This window comes from Pseudophryne corroboree, chromosome 3 (assembly GCF_028390025.1).
Source record: "Pseudophryne corroboree isolate aPseCor3 chromosome 3, aPseCor3.hap2, whole genome shotgun sequence".
NCBI classification, from domain to species: domain Eukaryota; kingdom Metazoa; phylum Chordata; class Amphibia; order Anura; family Myobatrachidae; genus Pseudophryne; species Pseudophryne corroboree.
Window position 1 is genome coordinate 484,364,184 of NC_086446.1, and position 24,504 is coordinate 484,388,687.

At 46.3% G+C, this 24,504-nt stretch overlaps 1 protein-coding gene across 4 annotated transcripts in view; it reads right to left on the reverse strand.

Annotated features, from left to right (window-relative positions):
• COPRS (coordinator of PRMT5 and differentiation stimulator) overlaps nt 1–24,504 on the reverse strand; it is a 94,227-nt gene that overhangs the window by 68,831 nt on the left and 892 nt on the right. The window lies entirely within an intron of this gene.

Below are 24,504 nucleotides of genomic sequence, written 5' to 3' on the forward strand. Positions count from 1 at the left end.
TGCCGAATGGAATTGCTTCGTAGGAAGCTACCATTTTTCCCAGGACTCGCGTGCAGTGATGCACCGAGACCTGTTTTGGTTTCAGGAGATCTCTGACTAGAGACGACAACTCCTTGGCTTTCTCCTCCGGGAGAAACACCCTTTTCTGGTCTGTGTCCAGAACCATCCCCAGAAACCGTAGACGTGTCGTAGGAACCAGCTGTGACTTTGGAATATTCAGAATCCAACCGTGCTGTTGTAGCACCTCCCGAGATAGTGCTACCCCGACCAACAACTGCTCCCTGGACCTCGCCTTTATAAGGAGATCGTCCAAGTATGGGACAATTAAAACTCCCTTTTTTCGAAGGAGTATCATCATTTCGGCCATTACCTTGGTAAATACCCTCGGTGCCGTGGACAGACCAAACGGCAACGTCTGGAATTGGTAATGACAGTCCTGTACCACAAATCTGAGGTACTCCTGGTGAGGAAGGTAAATGGGGACATGTAGGTAAGCATCCTTGATGTCCAGTGATACCATGTAATCCCCTTCCTCCAGGCTTGAAATAACCGCCCTGAGCGATTCCATCTTGAACTTTTTATATAGGTGTTCAAGGATTTCAAATTTAAAATGGGTCTCACCGAAGCGTCCGGTTTCGGTACCACAAACATTGTGGAATAGTAACCCCTTCCTTGTTGAAGGAGGGGTACCTTGACTATCACCTGCTGCGAATACAGCTTGTGAATTGCCTCCAGCACTGCCTCCCTGTCCGGGGGAGCTGTTGGCAAGGCAGATTTGAGGAAACGGCGAGGGGGAGACGTCTCGAATTCCAGCTTGTACCCCTGAGATACTACTTGTAGAATCCAGAGATCCACTCGTGAGCGAGCCCACTGGTCGCTGAAGTTCTTGAGACGGGCCCCCACCGTACCTGGCTCCGCCTGTGGAGCCCCAGCGTCATGCGGTGGACTTAGAGGAAGCGGGGGAGGGCTTTTGTTCCTGGGAACAGGCTGTATGCTGCAGCTTTTTTCCTCTGCCTCTGGGCAGAAAGGACGCGCCTTTAACCCGCTTGCCTTTCTGGGGCCGAAAGGACTGTACCTGATAATACGGTGCTTTCTTTGGCTGTGAGGGGAAATGGAAAGTGATAGGCGCAAAACACATATAAAAGAGTCCTTACATCTGATATAGATGAATGTAAGAAAGTCCCCTTGTAATCCCTTTATAGAGTGTTTGTAGGTGTCCTCTGTGACGTCCTCCAAAAAGTAGTCTCTTATCTCAAGACAAAAGAAGCAAATCATAGGGCAGACCAATTTGGAAAAGGACGGGACAACAAAATTTATTTCACAGAACACTCACAATAGGTAAAAAAATATAAGGCATATAACCACACACGTAGGTGGGTAAACAGGGTGCTGGCAGCTGGAAAACGAATTACCCTCCCAAGAGGAAACACTGAAGAGTCCGGACTTCTACAGCGGATCAGAAGGGAAGAAGGTCATCCAAAGAAGACAGCTCCACTGCTCCACACCTGGTACCACTAGCTTGACGCGTTTCGGACGCCAACGTCCTTCATCAGAAGCATAGTGGTAGTCTCTTAGAGGGGCATATTTATACCCCTGAATATCATGTACAATTAGCCACACAAATGTCTTATTTTGCCCTCCAAAGAGCGCGGCGTTTCCAGCCGCGACCGGAAGTCGTCACCCCCGGAAGCGGAAGTGCGTGTGCGTTCCAGCGGTGAAGACAGGAAGTAGTTTTTGCGTTCCATCTCCGGGAAATTAGGCGGAACTTGATGTGATCAAAAACAGAAACTCTGTTATCTTGTCCTCCAATCATAACAAAGCAGAAAACGTCCGTATGTTCATCATAAAAGAAAATAAAAACAAACAAAAAAAGGATCAGGAGAATGTAGTTCCGAATAAAAAACAATAGAACAATAGCAGCATGAGACTTCATATTTTACAGCAATGGTGGATTAAAAACACATTTTTAAAAAATATTCCGAATAAAAAGAGTAGAACAATAGCAGCATGAGACTTCATATTTTACAGCAAAGGTGGATTATAAACACATTTTTTTAAAAATATTTATAAAAAACACATTAATAAAAAAACATTATAAAAACCACTTCAACTCAAATTCACCATTGAGTCCTCCTGGAGTCAATGTTTTTAAAGTGTGGTTCCACTTCATTTCTGCCTTTGCCAATCTTATATCATCATCTTTGTTTTTCCAAGATGGCAGAATAGCTTGTATTCCCCAGAAGGACTTAATTGCCCCTGGGTTAGAATTATGAGCTTTCTTGAAGTGGGCTGATACTGTATGAGTTTCAAGTCCCTTTTGAATATTATAAGTGTGTTCAGCTAAACGAACTTTCAGGTTTCTACTGGTTTTACCAATATAAACCAGCGCACACTTACATTCTAACCCATACACGACATTTTTCGTGTTGCACGTAAGGAATTCTCTGATAGGATAGGTAACATTTTTCACACAGAAATCCTTGATTTTACTCGGACCCTTTACCAGTCTGCACATAGTGCATAAGCCACATCTGTGGAACCCCAAAGTTCTGACGCTAGATCTTTTGACATCATCTAAAGTGCTTCTAACAAGTTCATCCTTAATGCTGGGGGCACGTCTATAGATAAAAACAGGTTTGTCGGGTAGTTTATCCCCTATTATTGGATCCTGTTTTAAAATCTTCCAATTATTCCTAAAAACAGTCTCAATCTCCTTATGTTGAGAATTAATATTACTAATAAAAGACCAGCAGACTCTATCATCCTTACGGTCCTTTTTGGAGTTCACTAAAAGACTTTGTCTCTCTATACTCAAGGCTTTTTCTTTTGCCCCTTCTATTTGTTCCTCTTGGTAGCCTTTTTCTATAAAGTGTTGGCCCATTTCCTTCATTTGTTCTTTACAGGTATCTTCCTCAGTGCAATTCCGTCTCACCCTCAAGAACTGGCTGTACGGAATCCCATCAAGCCAGTTCCTGTGGTGAAGACTTTGCCTGTCAATATAACCATTACAGTCAGTGTCTTTTCTGAAGGTTTTAGTGTGAAGGCATCCATCCTTCACATAAATGCACAAATCCAAAAAGGAGAGTTCGGACTCACTACTTTTAAAAACAATGTTGATATTTAAATGATTACGGTTTAAATTATCACAGAAAACAGACAAATCATTCTGTGTTCCACTCCATACCAGGAAGATGTCGTCTATATAGCGACTCCAGGACACCAGACCCGCACCCAGCTCGCCATCACACCACACCGCAGTTTCCTCCCAGAACGCCATAAAGAGGTTGGCGTAGCTGGGTGCGAATCTGGTGCCCATAGCTGTACCTACTGTCTGTAAGTAGTAAGTCCCGTTATAAAAGAAATAATTGTTTGTTAAAATGAATTTTATACTTTTTAATATAAAAAACTTAACCTCAGAAGAAAAAACAGACCTATCTAAAAAGAAAGAGACAGCCTGTAATCCAAACTCAGTGTTAATAATTGTATATAATGTGGAGACATCCCCACTGCCCATAAGGTAATTTTCCTTCCACTCTAGGTTGCTCAACATTCGTAACACATCTCCTGTGTCCTTCGAAAAAGCTCTCGTCTCTTTTACTAAGGGTTGGAGATATGAATCAATAACTGCTGACAGATTTGAGGTGATGCTATTCACCCCAGAGACGATAGGTCTTCCGGGGGGGTGGAGGGGGTCCTTATGGATTTTTGGCAGCACATATATGGTTGGAACAGAGGGGTGAGTGATATTGATGAAGTCCGATTCCAATTGGGTGAGGACCCCACTTTCCACGGCTTCCCTAGTGAGATCTATCAGATCTTTCTTAATTCTATTCGTGGGGTCATTCCTTAATTTTTTGTAAGTGTTACCATTCACTAATTGTCTGTCAATCTCTGCCATATACTCACATTTATCCATAAGGACCACCCCTCCACCCTTATCTGCCGGTTTAATAATTAATTCTTTATCATCTTTCAATGAATTTAGGGCAATACGTTCTTTATAAGTAAGATTACACCTCTTCACTTTTTTCTGTAAAACATTTTCTACCTCCTTATTAACGATTTTACCAAAAGATTCAATAAAACTTCCTCTACAATGTGTAGGATAGAAAGTTGACTTTGGCCTGAAAGTGGAAGTTGAGGGACCTCCACCCTCATAGTTCAAAGCCTCATCCCCGTCTTTAGCCACAAAGAATTTCTTTACTGTTAGCTTACGGGTAAACTTCTCTAGATCAATGTAAAATTGAAAAGGGTCAGCTTTACTGGTCGGGGCATATTTCAAACCTTTCATCAACACGTTTGTTTCATCTTTTGTCAGTTCCTTTTTACTTAAGTTAAATATTTTCATACCTAATTGTTCATTTTGTTTATATTCAACTGGCTGGATTTTTTTCTTAGGTCTCTTTCTAATACCTGCACGTTTGCCTCTTTTAGATCTCCTTTTATTTAAAATCTCCTTCTGTTTCCCCTCGGTTCCCAGTTTAAAAAAGGGGTATGGATCTCTTGATCTTCTCTAGGTAGGAAATGATACCTATTTCTATTAGGAGTGAAGTTTCCTCGCCTCCAATCCTTTCTATTATTTCTCTCCTCATCATCTCTCCACCCTCTATTATATTGCCTATCAGATCTCCAAGATTCTCTCTCATTAGGTCTCCAATTCTCCTTTACTAGAGGTTTTCTTTTTCTTTCCCTTTCTATTTTTTTCCACTGAGCGGGAGGTTTCTTTTTATCCTCAACGGAACTACTTATTTCAGTCTGTGGGGCATCTCTAAAAAGGATATTAGAGATGCCCCACAGACTGAAATAAGTAGTTCCGTTGAGGATAAAAAGAAACCTCCCGCTCAGTGGAAAAAAATAGAAAGGGAAAGAAAAAGAAAACCTCTAGTAAAGGAGAATTGGAGACCTAATGAGAGAGAATCTTGGAGATCTGATAGGCAATATAATAGAGGGTGGAGAGATGATGAGGAGAGAAATAATAAAAAGGATTGGAGGCGAGGAAACTTCACTCCTAATAGAAATAGGTATCATTTCCTACCTAGAGAAGATCAAGAGATCCATACCCCTTTTTTAAACTGGGAACCGAGGGGAAACAGAAGGAGATTTTAAATAAAAGGAGATCTAAAAGAGGCAAACGTGCAGGTATTAGAAAGAGACCTAAGAAAAAAATCCAGCCAGTTGAATATAAACAAAATGAACAATTAGGTATGAAAATATTTAACTTAAGTAAAAAGGAACTGACAAAAGATGAAACAAACGTGTTGATGAAAGGTTTGAAATATGCCCCGACCAGTAAAGCTGACCCTTTTCAATTTTACATTGATTTAGAGAAGTTTACCCGTAAGCTAACAGTAAAGAAATTCTTTGTGGCTAAAGACGGGGATGAGGCTTTGAACTATGGGGGTGGAGGTCCCTCAACTTCCACTTTCAGGCCAAAGTCAACTTTCTATCCTACACATTGTAGAGGAAGTTTTATTGAATCTTTTGGTAAAATCGTTAATAAGGAGGTAGAAAATGTTTTACAGAAAAAAGTGAAGAGGTGTAATCTTACTTATAAAGAACGTATTGCCCTAAATTCATTGAAAGATGATAAAGAATTAATTATTAAACCGGCAGATAAGGGTGGAGGGGTGGTCCTTATGGATAAATGTGAGTATATGGCAGAGATTGACAGACAATTAGTGAATGGTAACACTTACAAAAAATTAAGGAATGACCCCACGAATAGAATTAAGAAAGATCTGATAGATCTCACTAGGGAAGCCGTGGAAAGTGGGGTCCTCACCCAATTGGAATCGGACTTCATCAATATCACTCACCCCTCTGTTCCAACCATATATGTGCTGCCAAAAATCCATAAGGACCCCCTCCACCACCCCGGAAGACCTATCGTCTCTGGGGTGAATAGCATCACCTCAAATCTGTCAGCAGTTATTGATTCATATCTCTAACCCTTAGTAAAAGAGACGAGAGCTTTTTTGAAGGACACAGGAGATGTGTTACGAATGTTGAGCAACCTAGAGTGGAAGGAAAATTACCTTATGGCCAGTGGGGATGTCTCCACATTATATACAATTATTAACACTGAGTTTGGATTACAGGCTGTCTCTTTCTTTTTAGATAGGTCTGTTTTTTCTTCTGAGGTTAAGTTTTTTATATTAAAAAGTATAAAATTCATTTTAACAAACAATTATTTCTTTTATAACGGGACTTACTACTTACAGACAGTAGGTACAGCTATGGGCACCAGATTCGCACCCAGCTACGCCAACCTCTTTATGGCGTTCTGGGAGGAAACTGCGGTGTGGTGTGATGGCGAGCTGGGTGCGGGTCTGGTGTCCTGGAGTCACTATATAGACAACATCTTCCTGGTATGGAGTGGAACACAGAATGATTTGTCTGTTTTCTGTGATAATTTAAACCGTAATCATTTAAATATCAACATTGTTTTTAAAAGTAGTGAGTCCGAACTCTCCTTTTTGGATTTGTGCATTTATGTGAAGGATGGATGCCTTCACACTAAAACCTTCAGAAAAGACACTGACTGTAATGGTTATATTGACAGGCAAAGTCTTCACCACAGGAACTGGCTTGATGGGATTCCGTACAGCCAGTTCTTGAGGGTGAGACGGAATTGCACTGAGGAAGATACCTGTAAAGAACAAATGAAGGAAATGGGCCAACACTTTATAGAAAAAGGCTACCAAGAGGAACAAATAGAAGGGGCAAAAGAAAAAGCCTTGAGTATAGAGAGACAAAGTCTTTTAGTGAACTCCAAAAAGGACCGTAAGGATGATAGAGTCTGCTGGTCTTTTATTAGTAATTTTAATTCTAAACATAAGGAGATTGAGACTGTTTTTAGGAATAATTGGAAGATTTTAAAACAGGATCCAATAATAGGGGATAAACTACCCGACAAACCTGTTTTTATCTATAGACGTGCCCCCAGCATTAAGGATAAACTTGTTAGAAGCACTTTAGATGATGTCAAAAGATCTAGCGTCAGAACTTTGGGGTTCCACAGATGTGGCTTATGCACTATGTGCAGACTGGTAAAGGGTCCGAGTAAAATCAAGGATTTCTGTGTGAAAAATGTAACCTATCCTATCAGAGAATTCCTTACGTGCAACACGAAAAATGTCGTGTATGGGTTAGAATGTAAGTGTGGGCTGGTTTATATTGGTAAAACCAGTAGAAACCTGAAAGTTCTTTTAGCTGAACACACTTATAATATTCAAAAGGGACTTGAAACTCATACAGTATCAGCCCACTTCAAGAAAGCTCATAATTCTAACCCAGGGGCAATTAAGTCCTTCTGGGGAATACAAGCTATTCTGCCATCTTGGAAAAACAAAGATGATGATATAAGATTGGCAAAGGCAGAAATGAAGTGGATCCACACTTTAAAAACATTGACTCCAGGAGGACTCAATGGTGAATTTGAGTTGAAGTGGTTTTTATAATGTTTTTTATTAATGTGTTTTTTTATAAATATTTTTAAAAAAATGTGTTTATAATCCACCTTTGCTGTAAAATATGAAGTCTCATGCTGCTATTAATCTAGTTTTTATTCGGAATATTTTTTTAAAATGTGTTTTTAATCCACCATTGCTGTAAAATATGAAGTCTCATACTGCTATTGTTCTATTGTTTTTTATTCTGAACTACATTCTCCTGATCCTTTTTTTGTTTGTTTTTATTTTCTTTTATAGAGGAACATACGGACGTTTTTTCTGCTTTGTTATGATTGGAGGACAAGATAACAGAGTTTCTGTTTTTGATCACATCAAGTTCCGCCTAATTTCCCGGAGATGGAACGCAAAAACTACTTCCTGTCTTCACCGCTGGAACGCACACGCACTTCCGCTTCCGGGGGTGACGACTTCCGGTCGCGGCTGGAAACGCCGCGCTCTTTGGCGGGCAAAATAAGACATTTGTGTGGCTAATTGTACATGATATTCAGGGGTATAAATATGCCCCTCTAAGAGACTACCACTATGCTTCTGATGAAGGACGTTGGCGTCCGAAACGCGTCAAGCTAGTGGTACCAGGTGTGGAGCAGTGGAGCTGTCTTCTTTGGATGACCTTCTTCCCTTCTGATCCGCTGTAGAAGTCCGGACTCTTCAGTGTTTCCTCTTGGGAGGGTAATTCGTTTTCCAGCTGCCAGCACCCTGTTTACCCACCTACGTGTGTGGTTATATGCCTTATATTTTTTTACCTATTGTGAGTGTTCTGTGAAATAAATTTTGTTGTCCCGTCCTTTTCCAAATTGGTCTGCCCTATGATTTGCTTCTTTTGTCTTGAGATAAGAGACTACTTTTTGGAGGACGTCACAGAGGACACCTACAAACACTCTATAAAGGGATTACAAGGGGACTTTCTTACATTCATCTATATCAGATGTAAGGACTCTTTTATGTGTGTTTTGCGCCTATTACTTTCCATTTTCCCGTGTATCAATTATTTGTGGAATTTTTTGTGAAAGGTTCCAGTGTTAGTGGTTGGCTGCACACACAATATTGGCAGCGCATGGTGTTTAATTTATTTCCGCATTTTTTGGCTGTGAGGGAACATGGGGTAAAAATGCTGACTTCCCAGCTGTCGCTGTGGAAACGAGGTCCGAGAGACCATCCCCAAACAACTCCTCACCCTTGTAAGGCAAAACTTCCATGTGCCTTTTAGAATCTGCATCCCCTGTCCACTGCCGAGTCTATAAAACCCTCCTGGCAGAAAATAAGAATTTACTTACCGATAATTCTATTTCTCGTAGTCCGTAGTGGATGCTGGGGACTCCGTCAGGACCATGGGGAATAGCGGGCTCCGCAGGAGACAGGGCACATCTAAAAAGCTTTTTAGGTCACATGGTGTGTACTGGCTCCTCCCCCCATGACCCTCCTCCAAGCCTCAGTTAGGTACTGTGCCCGGACGAGCGTACACAATAAGGAAGGATCTTGAATCCCGGGTAAGACTCATACCAGCCACACCAATCACACCGTACAACTTGTGATCTGAACCCAGTTAACAGTATGATAACAAAACGAAGTAGCCTCCGAAAAGATGGCTCACAACAATAGTAATAACCCGATTTTTGTAACAATAACTATGTACAAGCATTGCAGACAATCCGCACTTGGGATGGGCGCCCAGCATCCACTACGGACTACGAGAAATAGAATTATCGGTAAGTAAATTCTTATTTTCTCTAACGTCCTAGTGGATGCTGGGGACTCCGTCAGGACCATGGGGATTATACCAAAGCTCCCAAACGGGCGGGAGAGTGCGGATGACTCTGCAGCACCGAATGAGAGAACTCCAGGTCCTCCTTAGCCAGAGTATCAAAATTTGTAAAATTTTACAAACGTGTTCTCCCCTGACCACGTAGCTGCTCGGCAAAGTTGTAATGCCGAGACTCCTCGGGCAGCCGCCCAGGATGAGCCCACCTTCCTTGTGGAATGGGCATCTACATATTTCGTCTGTGGCAGGCCTGCCACAGAATGTGCAAGCTGAATTGTACTACAAATCCAGCGTGCAATAGACTGCTTAGAAGCATGAGCACCCAGCTTGTTGGGTGTATACAGTATAAACAGCAAGTCAGACTTTCTGACTCCAGCCGTCCTAACTATATATATATATATATATATATATATATTTTTAGGGCCCTGACCACGTCTAGTAACTTGGAGTCCTCCAAGTCCCTAGTAGCCGCAGGCACCACAAGAGGTTGTTTCAGGTGAAAACGCTGACACCCCTTTATGAAGAAACTGGAGACGAGTCCCAGTTCTGTCCTGTTCAAATGGAAAATTTTAATATGGGCTTTTGTAAGACAAAGCCGCCCATTCTGACAATCGCCTGGCCGAGGCCAGGGCTAACAACATGGTCACTTCCCATGTGAGATATTTGTCAACAGCATGGTCACTTTCCATGTGAGATATTTTAAATCCACAGATTTGAGCGGTTCAAACCAATATGATTTTAAGAAATCCCAACACTATGTTGAGATCTCACAGTGCCCCTAGGGGCACAAAAAAGCTGTATATGCAATACATCCTTTACAATCTGGACTTCAGGAACTGAAGTCAATTCTTTCTGGAAGAAAATCTACAGGGCCGAAATTTAAATGTTAATGAACCCCAATTTGAGGTCCAAAACACTCCTGTTTTCAGGAAGTGTAGAAATCGACCTAGTTGAATTTCCGTCGTGGAGCCTTCCTGGCCTCACCCACGCAACATATTTTCACCACATGTGGTGATGACGTTGTGCGGTCACCTCCTTCCTGGCTTTGACCAAGGTAGGTATGACCTCTTATGGAATGCCTTTTCCCCTCAGGATCCGGCATTCAACCGCCATGCCGTCAAACGCAGCCGCGGTAAGTCTTGGAATAGACATGGTACTTGCTGAATCAAGTCCCTTCTTAGCTCCCCAGGCCCTTAGTCCTCTGTGAGCATTTCTTGAAGTTCCGGGTACCAAGTCCCTCTTGGCCAATCCGGAGCCACTAGTATAGTTCATACTCCTCTATGTCTTATAATTCTCAATACCCTGGTTATGAGAAACAGAGGAGGGAACACATACACAGACTGGTACACCCACGGTGTTACCAGAACATCCACAGCTATCGCCTGAAGGTCTCATGACCTGGCGGAATACCTGTCCCGTTTTTTGTTCGGGCGGGACGCCATCATGTCCACCTTTGGTCTTTGCCAACGGTCCACAATCATGTTGAAAAACTTCCCTATGAAGTTTCCACTCTCCCGGGTGGAGGTCATGCCTGCTGAGGAAGTCTGCTTCCCAGTCGTCCACTCCCGGAAAGAACACTGCTGACAGTGCTATCACATGATTTTCCGCCTAGCGAAAAATCCTTGCAGTTTTCACTGCCCTCCTGCTTCTTGTGCCGCCCTTCTGTTTTCGTGGGCGACTGCCGTGATGTTATCCCACTGGATCAATACCGGCTGACCTTGAAGCAGAGGTCTAGCTAAGGTTAGAGCATTATAAATTTGCCCTAAGCTTATTTATGCGGAGAGAATTCTCCAGACTTAATCACACTTCCCTGGAAATTTTTTCCCTGTGTGACTGTTCCCCAGCCTCTCAGGCTGGCCTCCGTGGTCACCGGCATCCAATCCTGAATGCCGAATCTGCGGCCCTCTAGAAGATGAGCACTCTGTAATCACCACAGGAGAGACACCCTTTTCCTTGGATATAGGGTTATCCGCTGATGCATCTGAGGATGCGATCCGGACCATTTGTCCAGCAGATCCCACTGAAGAGTTCTTGCGGGAAATCTGCCGAATGGAATTGCTTCGTAATAAGCCACCATTTTTACCAGGACTCTTGTGCAATGATGCACTGACACTTTTCCTGGTTTTAGGAGGATCCCGATTAGCTCGGATAACTCCCTGGTTTTCTCCACTGGGAGAAACACGTTTTTCTGGACTGTGTCCAGAATCTTCCCTAGGCACAGTAGACGTGTCGTCGGAAAAAGCCGCGATTTTGGAATATTTAGAATCCACTCGTGCGGTCGTAGAACTACTTAAGATAGTGCTACTCCGACCTCCAACTGTTCTCTGGACCTTGCCCTTATCAGGAAAGCGTCCATGTTTCTTTTAAGAAAAATCCTCATTCCGGCCATTACCTTGGTAAAGACCCGGGGCGCCGTGGACAATCCAAACGGCAGCGTCTGAACTGATAGTGACAGTTCTGTACCAGGAACCTGAAGTACCCTTGGTGAGAAGGGCAAATTTGGACCTGTAGGTAAACGTCCCTGATATCCAGTGACATCATATCGTCCACTTCTTCCTGGTTCGCTATCACTGCTCCGAGTGACTCCATCTTGATTTGAACGCTTGTATGTAAGTGTTCAAATATTTCAGATCTCACCGAGCCGGTTGGCTTCAGTACCACAATATAGTGTGGAATACTACCCCCTTCCTTGTTGTAAGAAGGGTACTTTGATTATCACCTGCTGGGAATACAGCCTGTGAATTGTGTGAGGGGGAGACGTCTCGAATTTCCAATGTACACCTGGGATATTACATGTAGGATCCCGGAGTTCCCTTGCGAGTGTTGCTGAAACTCTTGAGATGACCCCCTACCGCACCTGAGTCCGCTTGTACGGCCCCAGCGTTATGCTGCGGACTTGGCAGAAGCCGTGAGGAGCTTCTGTTCCTGGGAATGAGCTGCTTGCTGCAGTCTTCTTCCCTTTCCTCTCCCCCTGGGCAGATATGACTGGCCTTCGCCCGCCTGCCCGTATGGGGACGAAAGGACTGAGACTGAAAAGACTGTGTCCTTTTCTGCCAATATGTGACTCGGGGTAACAAAAGGTGGATTTTTCAGCTGTTGCCATGGCCACCAGGTCCAATGGACCGCCCCTTTATACGGCAATACTTCCATATGCCGTCTGGAATCTGCCTCACCTGACCACTGTCGTGTCTTCGTCTGGCAGATATGTACATCACATTTACTCTTGATGCCAGAATGCAAATATGCCTCTGCGCATCACACATATATAGAAATGCATCCTTAAAATGCTCTATAGACAATAAAATCCTGTCCCTGTCAAGGGTATCAAAATTTTCAGTCAGGAAATCCGACCAAGCCCCCTCAGCGCTGCACATCCAGGCTGAGGCGATTGCTGGTCGTAGTATAACACCAGTATGTGTGTATATACTGTTATGATATTTTCCAGCTTCCTATCAGCTGGCTCCTTGAGGGCGGCCGTATCTGGAAACGGTAACGCCATGTTTTTTATAAGCGTGTGAGCGCCTTGTCCACCCTAAGGTGTGTTTTCCAACTCGCCCTTACTACTGGCGGGAAAAAGGGTATACCGCCCATAACTTTCTGTCGGAGGAACCCCACGTATCATCACACACTTCATTTAATTTATCTGATTCAGGCAAAACTACAAGTAGTTTATTCCCACCCTACAAAATACCCTTATTTGTGGTACTTGTGGTATCAGAAATACGTAACACCTCCTTCATTGCCCTTAACATGTAACTTGTGGCCCTAAAGGAAAAATACGTTTGTTTCTTCACCGTCGACACTGGGGTCAGTGTCCGTGTCAGTGTCTGTCGACCGACTGAGGTAAATGGGCGTTTTTACAAGCCCCTGACGGTGTCTGAGACGCCTGGACCGATACTAATTTGTCCGCCGGCTGTCTCATGTCGTCAACCGGCTTGCAGCGTGTTGACATTATCACGTACTTCCATAAGTAAGCCATCCATTCTGGTGTCGACTCCCTAGAGAGTGACATCACCATTACAGGCAATTTTCTCCGTCTCCTCACCAACATTTTCCTCATACATGTCGACACACACGTACCGACCTACAGCACACACATACAGGGAATGCTCTGATAGAGGACAGGACCCACTAGCCCTTTGGGGAGACAGAGGGAGAGTTTGCCAGCACACACCAAAAGCGCCATAATGTATATAACAACCCTAGAAGGTGTTGTTTCTATATATGGGCTCTTAATATATAATTATATCGCCAATTTATGCCCCCCTTCTCTTTAACCCTGTTTCTGTAGTGCAGGGGAGAGTGGGAGCCTTCCTCACCAGCGGAGCTGGTCAGGAAAATGGCGCTGAGTGCTGAGGAGAATAAGCTCCGCCCCTTTCACGGCGGGCTTTTCTCCCGGTTATTAGGAAAACTGGCCTGGGTTAAATACATACATATAGCCTTAATGGCTATATGTGATGTATTTATTTGCCAAATAGGTATTTATATTGCTGCCCAGGGCGCCCCCAGCAGCGCCCTGCACCCTCCGTGACCGTGTCAGTGAGCCGTGTAGCAACAATGGCGCACAGCTGCAGTGCTGTGCGCTACCTCTCTGAAGACTGTGAAGTCTTCTGCCGCCTGTTTCCGGACCTCCGTTCCGCCGTCTTTCTTCAGCGTCTGTAAGGGGGATCGGCGGCGCGGCTCCGGGACGAACCCCAGGCTGACCTGTGTTCCGACTCCCTCTGGAGCTCAGTGTCCAGTAGCCTAAAACTTCAATCCTCCTGCACGCAGGTGAGTTGCAAGTCTCTCCCCTAAGTCCCTCGTTGCAGTGATCCTGTCGCCAGCAGGAATCACTGATTAGAAACCTAAAAAAAAACTTTACTAAACAGCTCCTTAAGAGAGCCATCCAGTTTGCACCCTTCTCGGACGGGCACAAAAACCTAACTGAGGCTTGGAGGAGGGTCATGGGGGGAGGAGCCAGTACACACCATGTGACCTAAAAAGCTTTTTAGATGTGCCCTGTCTCCTGCGGAGCCCGCTATTCCCCATGGTCCTGACGGAGTCCCCAGCATCCACTAGGACGTTAGAGAAATGGACATTGCACTTATTTTAGATGCCAGCCGGCAAATATCCCTCTGTGCATCTCTCATGTATAAGACTGCGTCTTTAATATGCTCTATGGTTAGCAATATAGTGTCCCTGTCTAAGGTATCAATATTTTCTGACAGGGAATCTGACCACGCAGCTGCAGCACTGCACATCCATGCTGAAGCAATAGCTGGTCTCAGTATAATACCTGAGTGTGTATAAACAGACTTCAGGATAGCCTCATGCTTCCTATCAGCAGGCTCCTTTAGGGCGGCCGTGTCCGGAGACGGTAGTGCCACCTTCTTTGACAGGCGTGTGAGCGCTTTATCTACCCTAGGGGATGTCTCCCAACGTGACCTATCCTCTGGCGGGAAAGGGTACGCCATTAGTAACTTTTTAGAAATTACTAGTTTCTTATCGGGGGAAGCCCACGCTTCTTCACACACTTCATTTAATTCATCAGAAGGGGGAAAAACCACTGGTAGTTTTTTCTCCCCAAACATAATACCCTTTTTTGTGGTACCTGGGGTAATATCAGAAATGTGCAACACATTTTTCATTGCCGTAATTATGTAACGTGTGGCTCTATTGGAATGTACACTAGTCTCATCATCGTCGACACTGGAGTCAGTATCTGTGTCGACATCTGTGTTTGCCATCTGAGGTAGCGGGCGTTTTAGAGCCCCTGATGGCTTTTGAGACGTCTGGGCAGGCACGGGCTGAGAAGCCGGCTGTCCCATATCTGATATGTCGTCAAACCTTTTATGTAAAAAGTTGACACTGTCGCGTAATTCCTTCCACATATCCATCCACTCAGGTGTCGACCCCGCAGGGGGTGACATCACATTTATCGGCACCTGCTCCGCCTCCACATAAGCCTCCTCATCAAACATGTCGACAGCTGTACCGACACACCGCACACACACAGGGAATGCTCTGACTGAGGACAGGACCCCACAAAGCCCTTTGGGGAGACAGAGAGTATGCCAGCACACACCAGAGCGCTATATAAAACAGGGATACACACTACACAGTGATTTTACCCCTTATAGCTGCTTATATATCACAGATTGCGCCTAAATTTAGTGCCCCCCCTCTCTTTTTTACCCTATGTAGTCTGGAACTGCAGGGGAGAGCCTGGGGAGCGATCCATCCAGCGGAGCTGTGAGGGAAAATAAGATTTTACTTACCGATAAATCTATTTCTCATAGTCCGTAGTGGATGCTGGGGACTCCGTCAGGACCATGGGGAATAGCGGCTCCGCAGGAGACAGGGCACAAAAAGTAAGCTTTTAGGATCACATGGTGTGTACTGGCTCCTCCCCCTATGACCCCCCTCCAAGCCTCAGTTAGGTACTGTGCCCGGACGAGCGTACACAATAAGGAAGGATCTTGAATCCCGGGTAAGACTCATACCAGCCACACCAATCACACCGTACAACCTGTGATTTGAACCCAGTTAACAGTATGATAACAACGAAGGAGCCTCTGAAAAGATGGCCCACAACAATAATAACCCGATTTTTGTAACAATAATTATGTACAAGTAATGCAGACAATCCGCACTTTGGATGGGCGCCCAGCATCCACTACGGACTATGAGAAATAGATTTATCGGTAAGTAAAATCTTATTTTCTCTAACGTCCTAGTGGATGCTGGGGACTCCGTCAGGACCATGGGGATTATACCAAAGCTCCCAAACGGGCGGGAGAGTGCGGATGACTCTGCAGCACCGAATGAGAGAACTCCAGGTCCTCCTCAGCCAGGGTATCAAATTTGTAGAATTTTACAAACGTGTTCCCGCCTGACCACGTAGCTGCTCGGCAAAGTAGTAAAGCCGAGACCCCTCGGGCAGCCGCCCAAGATGAGCCCACCTTCCTTGTGGAATGGGCATTTACAGATTTTGGCTGTGGCAGGCCTGCCACAGAATGTGCAAGTTGAATTGTACTACAAATCCAACGAGCAATAGTCTGCTTAGAAGCAGGAGCACCCAGCTTTTTGGGTGCATACAATATAAACAGCAAGTCAGACTTTCTGACTCCAGCCGTCCTGGAATTATATATATATATATTTTCAGGGCCCTGACAACGTCTAGCAACTTGGAGTCCTCCAAGTCCCTAGTAGCCGCAGGCACCACAATAGGTTGTTTCAGGTGAAACGCTGACACCACCTTAGGAAGAAACTGGGGACGAGTCCCAGTTCTGCCCCGTCCGAATGGAAAATCAAATATGGGCTTTTGTAAGACAAAGCCGCCAATTCTGACAATCGCCTGGCCGAGGCCAGGGCCAACAGCATGGTCACTTTCCATGTGAGATATTTCAAATCCACAGATTTGAGCGGTTCAAACCAATATGATTTGAGGAATCCCAACACTACTTTGAGATCCCACGGTGCCACTGGAGGCACAAAAGGGGCTGTATATGCAATACTCCCTTGACAAATGTCTGGACTTCAGGAACTGAAGCCAATTCTTTCTGGAAGAAAATCTACAGGGCCGAAACTTGAACCTTAATGGACCCCAATTTGAGGCTCATAGACACTCCTGTTTTCAGGAAGTGCAGAAATCGACCTAGTTGAAATTTCTTCGTGGGGCCTTCCTGGCCTCACCCACGCAACATATTTTTACCACATGTGGTGATAACGTTGTGCGGTCACCTCCTTCCTGGCTTTGACCAGGGTAGGTATGACCTCTTCCGGAATGCCTTTTCCCTTAGAATCCGGCGTTCAACCGCCATGCCGTCAAACGCAGCCGCGGTAAGTCTTGGAACAGACATGGTACTTGCTGAAGCAAGTCCCTTCTTAGCTCCTGAGGCCATTAGTCCTCTATGAGCATCTCTTGAAGTTCCGGGTACCAAGTCCCTCTTGGCCAATCCGGAGCCACGAGTATAGTTCTTACTCCTCTACGTCTTATAATTCTCAATACCTTGGTTATGAGAAGCAGAGGAGGGAACACATACACCGACTGTTACACCCACGGTGTTACCAGGACATCCACAGCTATCGCCTGAAGGTCTCGTGACCTGGCGCAATACCTGTCCCGTTTTTTGTTCGGGCGGGACGCCATCATGTCCACCTTTGGTCTTTCCCAACGGTTCACAATCATGCGGAAAACTTCCCTATGAAGTTCCCACTCTCCCGGGTGGAGGTCGTGCCTGCTGAGGAAGTCTGCTTCCCAGTCGTCCACTCCCGGAATGAACACTGCTGACAGTGCTATCACATGATTTTCCGCCTAGCGAAAAATCCTTGCAGTTTTGCCACTGCCCTCCTGCTTCTTGTGCCGCCCTTTCTGTTTACGTGGGCGACTGCCGTGATGTTATCCCACTGGATCAATACCGGCTGACCTTGAAGCAGAGGTCTTGCTAAGTTTAGAGCATTATAAATTTGCTCTTAGCTCCAGTATATTTATGTGGAGAGAATTCTCCAGACTTGATCACACTCCCTGGAAATTTTTTCCCTGTGTGACTGCTCCCCAGCCTCTCAGGCTGGCCTCCGTGGTCACCAGCATCCAATCCTGAATGCCGAATCTACGGCCCTCTAGAAGATGAGCACTCTGTAATCACCACAGGAGAGACACCCTTGTCCTTGGATATAGGGTTATCCGCTGATGCATCTGAAGATGCGATCCGGACCATTTGTCCAGCAGATCCCACTGAAGAGTTCTTGCGTGAAATCTGCCGAATGGAATCGCTTCGTAATAAGCCACCATTTTTACCAGGACTCTTGTGCAATGATGCACTGACACTTTTCCTGGTTTTAGGAGGATCCCGATTAGCTCGGATAACTCCCTGGCTTTCTCCTCTGGGAGAAACACCTTTTTCTGGACTGTGTCCAGAATCATCCCTAGGACCAGGCGGTTTTGGAATATTTAGAATCCACCCGTGTTGTCGTAGAACTACTTGAGATAGTGCTACTCCGACCTCTAACTGTTCTCTGGACCTTGTTCTTATCAGGAGGTCGTCCATTTTCTTTGAAGACGAATCCTCATTTCGGTCATTACCTTGGTAAGCACCCGGGGTGCCTTAGACAATCCAACGGCATCGTCTGAAACTGATAGTGACAGTTCTGTACCACGAACCTGAGATACCCTTGGTGAGAAAGGCAAATTTTGGGACATGGGGGTAAGCATCCCTGATGTCCCGGGACACCATATAGTCCCCTTCTTCCCGGTTCGCTATCACTGCTCTGAGTGACTCCATCTGGATTTGAACCTTTGTAAGTGTTCAAATATTTCAGATTTAGAATAGGTCTCACCTAGCCTTCTGGCTTCAGTACCACAATATAGTGTGGAATAATACCCCTTTCCCTGTTGTAGGAGGGGTAATTTTATTATCACCTGCTGGGAATACAGCTTGTGAATTGTTTTCAATACTGCCTCCCTGTCGGAGGGAGACATTGGTACAGCAGACTACAGGAACCTGCGAGGGGGAAACGTCTCGACATTCCAATCTGTACCCCTTGGATACTACTTGTAGGATCCAGGGGTCCTGTACGGTCCTAGCGTCATGCTGAGAACTTGGTAGAAGCGGTGGAGGGCTTCTGTTCCTGGGAATGGGCTGCCTGCTGCAGTCTTCTTCCCTTTCCTCTATCCCTGGGCAGATATGACTCTTATAGGGACGAAAGGACTGAGGCTGAAAAGACGGTGTCTTTTTCTGCAGAGATGTGACTTAGGGTAAAAAACGGTGGATTTTCCAGCAGTTGCCGTGGCCACCAGGTCCCATGGACCGACCCCAAATAACTCCTCCCCTTTATACGGCAATACATCTTTGTGCCGTTTGGAATCTGCATCACCTGACCACTGTCGTGTCCATAAACATCTTCTTGCAGATATGGACATCGCATTTACTCTTGATGCCAGAGTGCAAATATCCCTCTGCGCATCTCGCATATATAGAAATGCATCCTTTAAATGCTCTATAGTCAATAAAATACTGTCCCTGTCAAGGGTATCAATATTTTTAGTCAGGGAATCCGACCAAGCCACCTCAGCTCTGCACATCCAGGCTGAGGCGATCGCTGGTCGCAGTATAACACCAGCATGTGTGTGTATACTTTTTAGGATATTTTCCAGCCTCCTATCAGCTGGCTCCTTAAGTACGGCCCTATCTGTAGATGGTACCGCCACTTGTTCTGATAAGCATGTGAGCGCCTTATCCACCCTAAGGGGTGTTTCCCAACGCGCCCTTGGCGGGAAAGGGTATACCGCCAATAATTTTCTATCGGGGGAAACCCACGCATCATCACACACCTTATTTAATTTATCTGATTCAGGAAAAACTACAGGTAGTTTTTTCATATCCCACATAATACCCTTTTTTGTGGTACTTGTAGTATCAGAAATATGTAACACCTCCTTCATTGCCCTTAACGTGTGGCCCTAAAGGAAAATACGTTTGTTTTTTCACCGTCGACACTGAAATCAGTGTCCGTGTCTGGGTCTGTGTCGACCGACTGAGGTAAATGGGCGTTTTACAGCCCCTGACGGTGTTTGAGACGCCTGGACAGGTACTAATTTGATCGCCGGCCGTCTCATGTCGTCAACCGGCTTGCAGCGTGTTGACATTATCACGTAATTCCATAAATAAGCCATACATTCCGGTGTCGACTCCCTAGAGAGTGACATCACCATTACAGGCAATTTGCTACGCCTCCTCACCAACATTTTCCTCATACATGTCGACACACACGTACCGACATACAGCACACACATAGGGAATGCTCTGATAGAGGACAGGACCCACTAGCCCTTTGGGGAGACAGAGGGAGAGTTTGCCAGCACACACCAAAACGCTATAATTATACAGGGACAACCTTTATATAAGTGTTCCTCCCTTATAGCATTTAATATATATTCATATCGCCAAATAAGTGCCCCCCCTCTCTGTTTTTAACCCTGTTTCTGTAGTGCAGTGCAGGGGAGAGCATGGGAGCCTTCCCACCAGCATTTCTGTGAGGGAAAATGGCGCTGTGTGCTGAGGAGAATAGGCCCCGCCCCCTTTTCGGCGGGCTTCTTCTCCGGAGTTTGTGATGTCTGGCAGGGGTTAAATACATCCATATAGCCTCAAGGGCTATATGTGATGTATTTTTCGCCATACAGGTATTATACATTGCTGCCCAGGGCGCCCCCCCCCGCGCCCTGCACCCTCCGTGACCGCTGTGTGAAGTGTGCTGACAACAATGGCGCACAGCTGCAGTGCTGTGCGCTACCTGATGAAGACTGAAAGTCTTCTGCCGCCTGGTTCCGGACCTCTTCAATTTTCAGCATCTGCAAGGGGGGTCGGCGGCGCGGCTCCGGGACGAACCCCAGGGCGAGACCTGTGTTCCGACTCCCTCTGGAGCTAATGGTGTCCAGTAGCCTAAGAAGCCAATCCATCCTGCACGCAGGTGAGTTCACTTCTCTCCCCTAAGTCCCTCGTAGCAGTGAGCCTGTTGCCAGCAGGACTCACTGAAAATAAAGAACCTAAAAACTTTTTCTAAGCAACTCTTTAAGAGAGCCACCTAGATTGCACCCTGCTCGGACGGGCACAAAAACCTAACTGAGGCTTGGAGGGGGGTCATAGGGGGAGGAGCCAGTACACACCATGTGATCCTAAAAGCTTACTTTTTGTGCCCTGTCTCCTGCGGAGCCGCTATTCCCCATGGTCCTGACGGAGTCCCCAGCATCCACTAGGACGTTAGAGAAAATGGCGCCAGTGTGCTGAGGGAGATAGCCCCGCCCCTTTTCCGGCCGGCTTCTCCCGCTTTTTTTATACAGTTATGGCAGGGGATTTTACACATATATAGTCATAAAGGCTATATTATGTGTTAATTTGCCAAGTAAGGTACTTATATTGCAGCCCAGGGAGCCCCCCCCCCCCCCTTCAGCGCCCTGCACCCATCAATGACCGGAGTATGTGGTGTGCCTGGGGAGCAATGGCGCACAGCTGCAGTGCTGTGCGCTACCTTAATGAAGACCGAAGTCTTCTGCCGCCGATTTCCAGGAACGTCTTCTTGCTTCTGGCTCTGCTAGGGGGACGGCGGCGCGGCTCCGGGACCGGACGACCGAGGCTGGGCCTGTGTTCGATCCCTCTGGAGCTAATGGTGTCCAGTAGCCTAGAAGCCCAAGCTAGCTGCAAGCAGGTAGGTTCGCTTCTCTCCCCTAGGTCCCTCGTAGCAGTGAGTCTGTTGCCAGCAGATCTCACTGAAAATAAAAAACCTAAATATTACTTTCTTTCTAAGAGCTCAGGAGAGCCCCTAGTGTGCATCCAGCTCGGCCGGGCACAAAATTCTAACTGAGGTCTGGAGGAGGGTCATAGAGGGAGGAGCCAGTGCACACCAGGTAGTCCTAAAGCTTTCTTTAGTTGTGCCCAGTCTCCTGCGGAGCCGCTATTCCCCATGGTCCTTACGGAGTTCCCAGCATCCACTTAGGACGTTAGAGAAATTTGACTTTCCAGCTGTAGCTGTGGAGACCAGGTCCGAGAGACCCTCCCCAAACAATTCCTCACCCTTGTAAAGTAAAACCTCCATATGCCTTTTTGAGTCGGCATCACCTGTCCATTGCCGAGTCCACAGGACCCTTCTGGCAGAAATCGACATAGCATTTATTCTAGAACCCAGTAGACTAATGTCTCTTTGAGCATCTCTCATATATAGGACAGCGTCTTTAATATGCCCCAGGGTCAACAATACAGTATCCTTGTCTAAGGTAACAATTTCCTCAGATAAGGTATCCGTCCATGCTGCTACAGCACTACACACCCAGGCCAACGCGATTGCCGGCCTCAGTAAGGTACCTGAATGTGTATAAATGGACTTCAGGGTAACCTCCTGTTTGCGATCCGCAGCATCTTTGAGGGTAGCCGTATCCTGTGACGGCAGGGCTACCTTCTTGGATAAGCGTGTTAAAGCTTTGTCCACCCTAGGGGAGGATTCCCAGCGTAACCTGTCCGTTGGCGGGAAAGGATACGCCATAAGAATCCTTTTGGAAATCTGCAGTTTTTTTATCTGGAGATTCCCAAGCCTTTTCACATAACTCATTTAGCTCGTGTGAGGGGGGAAAGGTTACCTCCGGCTTCTTTTCCCCATACATATGCACCCTCTTGTCAGGGACTGGGGTTTCCTCTGTGATGTGCAACACATCCTTAAATGCTATAATCATATAACGGATGGATTTAGCCAATTTTGGCTGTAACTTTGCATCCTCGTAATCGACACTGGAGTCAGAATCCATGTCGGTATCTGTGTCAACAGTTTGGGATAGTGGGCGCTTCTGAGACCCTGACGGCCTCTGCGACATAGGATCAGGCACGGGTTGGGACCCTGACTGTCCCGAGGCTTCAGCTTTTTCTAACTTTTTATGCAAGGAATTAACATTATCATTTAAAACCTTCCACATATCCATCCAATCAGGTGTCGGCGCCGTCGGCGGAGACACCACATTCATTTGCTCCCGCTCTGCTTTCACATAGCCTTCCTCATCAGACATGTCGACACAAGCGTACCGACACACGACACACACAGGGAATGCCCTCTCTGAATACAGTACCCCCACAAGGCCCTTTGGAGAGACAGAGAGAGAGTATGCCAGCACACACCCCAGCGCTATAAACCCAGGAATAACACAGTAACTTAATGTTAACCCAGTAGCTGCTGTTTATATTGCTTTTTGCACCTAATTATGTGCCCCCCCTCTCTTTTTACCCTCTTCTACCGTGTATCTGCAGGGGAGAGCCTGGGGAGCTTCCTCTCAGCGGAGCGGTGGAGAAAAAAATGGCGCTGGTGAGTGCTGAGGAAGAAGCCCCACCCCCTCGGCGGGGGGCTTCTGTCCCGCTTAAATATGCAATTTTTTGGCGGGGGCTCATACATATATACACAGTGCCCAGCTGTATATATGCTTAACTTTGCCAAAAGAGGTCCCAAATGCTGGCCAGCCCCCCCCCCCCCCGCGCCGGGAAGCGGTCAAGATGCCGCCGGCCGGAATCCCGGCGGTCGAAATACCGACGCCGGAATCCCGACCGCCACAATCCCGACATATTCTCCCTCCGTGGGTGTCCACGACACCCATAGAGGGAGAATATAATAGTGTGCCGAGCGTAACGAGGCACCGTGCCTGCAGCGTGGCGAGCGAAGCGAGCCCGCAAGGGCCTGCTTTCCGCTCGCCACCCCTGTCGGGATTGTGTGGTCGGGATTCCGGCGCCGGTATTTCGAGCGCCGGGATTCCGGCCGGCGGCATTTAGTACTCATCCCCCCACGCCCTGCACCCTTACAGTGACCTGAGTATGTGTAGGTGTGTGGAGCAATGGCGCACAGCTGCAGTGCTGTGCGTTACCTCAGTGAAGAACACAGAGTCTTCTGCCGCCTGTGAAGTCTTCTTTGCTTCTCATACTCACCCGGCTTCTGTCTTCCGGCTCTGCGAGGGGGACGGCGGCGCGGCTCCGGGACCGGACGGCGAGGGTGAGATCCTGCGTACCGATCCCTCTGGAGCTAATGGTGTCCAGTAGCCTAAGAAGCAGGACCTAGTTTTAGAGAGTAGGGCTGCTTCTCTCCCCTCAGTCCCACGATGCAGGGAGTCTGTTGCCAGCAGAGCTCCCTGAAAATAAAAAACCTAACAAAATACTTTCTCTCAGCAAACTCAGGAGAGCTCACTGAAAAGCATCCAGCTCGTCTGGGCACAGTATCAAACTGAGGTCTGGAGGAGGGGCATAGAGGGAGGAGCCAGTGCACATCAGAACCTAAATTCTTTCTTAAAGTGCCCATGTCTCCTGCGGAGCCCGTCTATCCCCATGGTCCTTACGGAGTACCCAGCATCCACTAGGACGTTAGAGATATACGGAGATAAGTAGCAATCTGTATAAATCCTTACACCTGGTTACAAAGCCGACACCAGAATGAAATGCTAAAGTGATTGGCAACAGCTGTCCAAGATTACAATACGGTATTAAAACATGGATTTAAAAGCTATAGCCATGCACAATTTAATAGCATGCAAGTCTACAGGGAAAATGTGTGAATATGATATTCCATCTGGTGCAAAAGATAGGAGGTACTGACGCGTATGAAGTAACATGTACATGAAGGTATTATGGGTAAAAACACTTAACTCTTAATAAAACATGAACATCTGAGTCCCAATAAAACAGTTTAAATACATGGTACTGTAATAATATTAACGTCCACTGTAAAGATGGGTACACACAACTATACAATTTATCACACTACTGTGCGAGTGTG